The sequence below is a fragment of the Pleurodeles waltl genome, chromosome 4_2 (assembly GCF_031143425.1).
Source record: "Pleurodeles waltl isolate 20211129_DDA chromosome 4_2, aPleWal1.hap1.20221129, whole genome shotgun sequence".
NCBI lineage: Eukaryota > Metazoa > Chordata > Amphibia > Caudata > Salamandridae > Pleurodeles > Pleurodeles waltl.
In genome coordinates, this window is record NC_090443.1 from 1,034,677,173 (window position 1) to 1,034,683,173 (window position 6,001).

Genomic DNA, 6,001 nt, shown 5'->3' on the forward strand with positions numbered 1-6,001 from the left:
GGCCAGGCCCTGCAGCTGGAGTCACAGTGGAGAGACTCTAGAGGCCAGGCCCTACAACTGGAGTCACAGTGGAGAGACTCTGAGAGGCCCGGCCCTGCACCTGGAGTCCCAGTGGAGAGACTCTAGAGGCCAGGCCCTGCACCTGGAGTCACAGTGGAGAGACTCTGAGAGGCCAGGCCCTGCACCTGGGGTCATAGTGGAGAGACGCTGAGAGGCCAGGCCCTGCAGCTGGAGTCACAGCGGAGAGACTCTGAGAGGCCAGGCCCTGCACCTGGGGTCACAGTGGAGAGACTCTGAGAGGCCAGGCCCTGCACCTGGAGTCACAGCGGAGAGACTCTGAGAGGCCTGGGCCTGCACCTGGAGTCACAGTGGAGAGACTCTGAGAGGCCAGGCCCTGCAGCTGGAGTCACAGTGGAGAGACTCTGAGAGGCCTGGGCCTGCACCTGGAGTCACAGTGGAGAGACTCTGAGAGGCCAGGCCCTGCACCTGGAGTCACAGCGGAGAGACTCTGAGAGGCCTGGGCCTGCACCTGGAGTCACAGTGGAGAGACTCTGAGAGGCCAGGCCCTGCAGCAGGAGTCACAGTGGACAGACTCTGAGAGGCCGGGCCCTGCACCTGGAGTCACAGTGGAGAGACTCTAGAGGCCAGGCCCTGCAGCTGGAGTCATCAGAGGAGAGACGCTGAGAGGCCAGGCCCTGCAGCTGGAGTCACAGTGGAGAGACTCTGAGAGGCCAGGCCCTGCACCTGGAGTCACAGTGGAGAGACTCTGAGAGGCCAGGCCCTGCACCTGGAGTCACAGTGGAGAGACTCTGAGAGGCCAGGCCCTGCAGCAGGAGTCACAGTGGACAGACTCTGAGAGGCCGGGCCCTGCACCTGGAGTCACAGTGGAGAGACTCTAGAGGCCAGGCCCTGCAGCTGGAGTCATCAGAGGAGAGACGCTGAGAGGCCAGGTCCTGCAGCTGGAGTCACAGTGGAGAGACTCTGAGAGGCCAGGCCCTGCACCTGGAGTCCCAGTGGAGAGACTCTGAGAGGCCAGGCCCTGCACCTGGAGTCACAGTGGAGAGACGCTGAGAGGCCAGGCCCTGCAGCTGGAGTCACAGTGGAGAGACGCTGAGAGGCCAGGCCCTGCAGCTGGAGTCACAGTGGAGAGACTCTAGAGGCCAGGCCCTGCAGCTGGAGTCACAGTGGACAGACTCTAGAGGCCAGGCCCTGCACCTGGAGTCACAGCGGAGAGACTCTGAGAGGCCTGGGCCTGCACCTGGAGTCACAGTGGAGAGACTCTGAGAGGCCAGGCCCTGCAGCTGGAGTCACAGTGGAGAGACTCTGAGAGGCCCGGCCCTGCACCTGGAGTCACAGCGGAGAGACTCTAGAGGCCAGGCCCTGCACCTGGAGTCACAGTGGAGAGACTCTAGAGGCCAGGCCCTGCAGCTGGAGACACAGTGGAGAGACTCTGAGAGGCCAGGCCCTGCAGCAGGGGTCACAGTGGAGAGACTCTGAGAGGCCAGGCCCTGCACCTTGAGTCACAGTGGAGAGACTCTGAGAGGCCAGGCCCTGCAGCTGGAGTCACAGTGGAGAGACTCTGAGAGGCCAGGCCCTGCACCTGGAGTCACAGTGGAGAGACTCTGAGAGGCCAGGCCCTGCAGCTGGAGTCACAGAGGAGAGACGCTGAGAGGCCAGGCCCTGCAGCTGGAGTCACAGTGGAGAGACTCTAGAGGCCAGGCCCTGCACCTGGAGTCACAGTGGAGAGACTCTGAGAGGCCAGGCCCTGCACCTGGAGTCACAGTGGAGAGACTCTGAGAGGCCAGGCCCTGCACCTGGAGTCACAGTGGAGAGACTCTAGAGGCCAGGCCCTGCACCTGGAGTCACAGTGGAGAGACAAGAGGGGCCAGGCCCTGCAGCTGGAGTCACAGTGGAGAGACTCTGAGAGGCCAGGCCCTGCAGCTGGAGTCACAGTGGAGAGACGCTGAGAGGCCAGGCCCTGCAGCTGGAGTCACAGTGGAGAGACGCTGAGAGGCCAGGCCCTGCAGCTGGAGTCACAGTGGAGAGATGCTGAGAAGCCAGGCCCTGCAGCTGGAGTCACAGTGGAGAGACTCTGAGAGGCCAGGCCCTGCACCTGGAGTCACAGAGGAGAGACTCTGAGAGGCCAGGCCCTGCACCTGGAGTCACACTGGAGAGAGTCTGAGAGGCCAGGCCCTGCAGCTAGAGTCACAGTGGAGAGACACTCGAGGCCAGGCCCTGCACCTGGAGTCACAGTGGAGAGACACTCGAGGCCAGGCCCTGCACCTGGAGTCACAGTGGAGGGACTCTGAGAGGCCAGGCCCTGCAGCTGGTGTCACAGTGGAGAGACACTGAGAGGCCAGGCCCTGCAGCAGGGGTCACAGTGGAGAGACTCTAGAGTCCGCCCTGCACCTGGGGTCACAGTGGAGAGACGCTGAGAGGCCAAGCCCTGCAGCTGGAGTCACAGAGGAGAGACTCTGAGAGGCCAGGCCCTGCACCTGGAGTCACAGTGGAGAGACTCTGAGAGGTCAGGCCCTGCACCTGGAGTCACAGTGGAGAGACGCTGAGAGACCAGGCCCTGCACCTGGAGTCACAGTGGAGAGACGCTGAGAGACCACGCCCTGCACCTGGAGTCACAGTGGAGAGACTCTGAGAGGCCAGGCCCTGCACCTAGAGTCACAGTGGAGAGACCCAGAGAGGCTGGCCCTGCAGCTGGAGTCACAGTGGAGAGACTCTAGAGGCCAGGCCCTGCAGCTGGAGTCACAGTGGAGAGACTCTGAGAGGCCAGGCCCTGCAGCAGGGGTCACAGTGGAGAGACTCTGAGAGGCCAGGCCCTGCACCTGGAGTCACAGTGGAGAGACTCTGAGAGGCCAGGCCCTGCACCTGGAGTCACAGTGGAGAGACTCTAGAGGCCAGGCCCTGCAGCTGGAGTCACAGTGGAGAGACTCTGAGAGGCCAGGCCCTGCAGCTGGAGTCACAGTGGAGAGACGCTGAGAGGCCAGGCCCTGCAGCTGGAGTCACAGTGGAGAGACTCTAGAGGCCAGGCCCTGCACCTGGAGTCACAGTGGAGAGACGCTGAGAGGCCAGGCCCTGCACCTGGAGTCACAGTGGAGAGACTCTGAGAGGCCAGGCCCTGCACCTGGAGTCACAGTGGAGAGACTCTGAGAGGCCAGGCCCTGCAGCTGGAGTCACAGTGGAGAGACCCTGAGAGGCCAGGCCCTGCACCTGGAGTCACAGTGGAGAGACTCTGAGAGGCCAGGCCCTGCAGCCGGAGTCACAGTGGAGAGACTCTGAGAGGCCAGGCCCTGCAGCTGGAGTCACAGTGGAGAGACTCTGAGAGGCCAGGCCCTGCACCTGGAGTCCCAGTGGAGAGACTCTGAGAGGCCAGGCCCTCCACCTGGAGTCACAGTGGAGAGACTCTAGAGGCCAGGCCCTGCAGCTGGAGTCACAGTGGAGAGACACTGAGAGGCCAGGCCCTGCAGCTGGAGTCACAGTGGAGAGACTCTAGAGGCCAGGCCCTGCAGCAGGGGTCACAGTGGAGAGACTCTGAGAGGCCAGGCCCTGCACCTGGAGTCACAGTGGAGAGACGCTGAGAGGCCAGGTCCTGCAGCTGGAGTCACAGTGGAGAGACTCCGAGAGGCCAGGCCCTGCACCTGGAGTCACAGTGGAGAGACTCTAGAGGCCAGGCCCTGCAGCTGGAGTCACAGTGCAGAGACGCTGAGAGGCCAGGCCCTGCAGCTGGAGTCACAGTGGAGAGACTCCGAGAGGCCAGGCCCTGCACCTGGAGTCACAGTGGAGAGACGCTGAGAGGCCAGGTCCTGCAGCTGGAGTCACAGTGGAGAGACGCTGAGAGGCCAGGCCCTACAGCTGGAGTCTCAGTGGAGAGACGCTGAGAGGCCAGGCCCTGCAGCTGGAGTCACAGTGGAGAGACTCTGAGAGGCCAGGTCCTGCAGCTGGAGTCACAGTGGAGAAACGCTGAGAGGCCAGGCCCTGCACCTGGAGTCACAGTGGAGAGACTCTGAGAGGCCAGGCCCTGCACCTGGAGTCACAGTGGAGAGACGCTGAGAGACCAGGCCCTGCACCTGGAGTCACAGTGGAGAGACTCTGAGAGGCCAGGCCCTGCACCTAGAGTCACAGTGGAGAGACCCAGAGAGGCCAGGCCCTGCAGCTGGAGTCACAGTGGAGAGACTCTAGAGGCCAGGCCCTGCAGCTGGAGTCACAGTGGAGAGACTCTAGAGGCCAGGCCCTGCACCTGGAGTCACAGTGGAGAGACCCTGAGAGGCCAGGCCCTGCAGCTGGAGTCACAGTGGGGAGACACTGAGAGGCCAGGCCCTGCACCTGGAGTCACAGTGGAGAGACTCTAGAGGCCAGGCCCTGCAGCTGGAGTCACAGTGGAGAGACTCTAGAGGCCAGGCCCTGCACCTAGAGTCACAGTGGAGAGACTCTGAGAGGCCAGGCCCTGCACCTAGAGTCACAGTGGGGAGACGCTGAGAGGCCAGGCCCTGCAGCTGGAGTCACAGAGGAGAGACAAGAGGGGCCAGGCCCTGCAGCTGGAGTCACAGTGGAGAGACTCTGAGAGGCCAGGCCCTGCAGCTGGAGTCACAGTGGAGAGACTCTAGAGGCCAGGCCCTGCAGCTGGAGTCACAGTGGAGAGACACTGAGAGGCCAGGCCCTGCAGCTGGAGTCACAGTGGAGAGACTCTAGAGGCCAGGCCCTGCAGCTGGAGTCACAGTGGAGAGACTCTAGAGGCCAGGTCCTGCACCTGGAGTCACAGTGGAGAGACTCTGAGAGGCCAGGCCCTGCAGCTGGAGTCACAGTGGAGAGACTCTGAGAGGCCAAGCCCTGCAGCAGGAGTCACAGTGGAGAGACGCTGAGAGCCCAGGCCCTGCACCTGGAGTCACAGTGGAGAGACGCTGAGAGGCCAGGCCCTGCAGCTGGAGTCACAGTGGAGAGACGCTGAGAGGCCAGGCCCTGCACCTGGAGTCACAGAGGAGAGACTCTGAGAGGCCAGGCCCTGCAGCTGGAGTCACAGTGGAGAGACTCTGAGAGGCCAGGCCCTGCAGCTGGAGTCACAGTGGAGAGACTCTAGAGGCCAGGCCCTGCAGCTGGAGTCACAGTGGAGAGACTCTGAGGGTCCACGCCCTGCAGCTGGAGTCACAGTGGAGAGACGCTGAGAGGCCAGGCCCTGCACCTGGAGTCACAGTGGAGAGACTCTAGAGGCCAGGCCCTGCAGCTGGAGTCACAGTGGGGAGACTCTGAGAGGCCAGGCCCTGCACCTAGAGTCACAGCGGAGAGACTCTAGAGGCCAGGCCCTGCAGCTGGAGTCACAGTGGAGAGACGCTGAGAGGCCAGGCCCTGCAGCTGGAGTCACAGTGGAGAGACTCTGAGAGGCCAAGCCCTGCAGCAGGAGTCACAGTGGAGAGACACTGAGAGGCCAGGCCCTGCACCTGGGGTCACAGTGGGGAGACTCTGAGAGGCCAGGCCCTGCAGCTGGAGTCACAGTGGAGAGACAAGAGGGGCCAGGCCCTGCAGCTGGAGTCACAGTGGAGAGACGCTGAGAGGCCAGGCCCTGCACCTGGAGTCACAGTGGAGAGACTCTAGAGGCCAGGCCCTGCAGCTGGAGTCACAGTGGAGAGACTCTAGAGTCCAGGCCCTGCACCTGGAGTCACAGTGGAGAGACTCTAGAGGCCAGGCCCTGCAGCTGGAGTCATCAGAGGAGAGACGCTGAGAGGCCAGGCCCTGCAGCTGGAGTCACAGTGGAGAGACTCTGAGAGGCCAGGCCCTGCACCTGGAGTCACAGTGGAGAGACTCTAGAGGCCAGGCCCTGCACCTGGGGTCACAGTGGAGAGACGCTGAGAGGCCAGGCCCTGCAGCTGGAGTCACAGTGGAGAGACTCTGAGAGGCCAGGCCCTGCAGCTGGAGTCACAGTGGAGAGACTCTAGAGGCCAGGCCCTGCACCTGGAGTCACAGTGGAGGGACTCTAGAGGCCAGGCCCTGCAGCTGG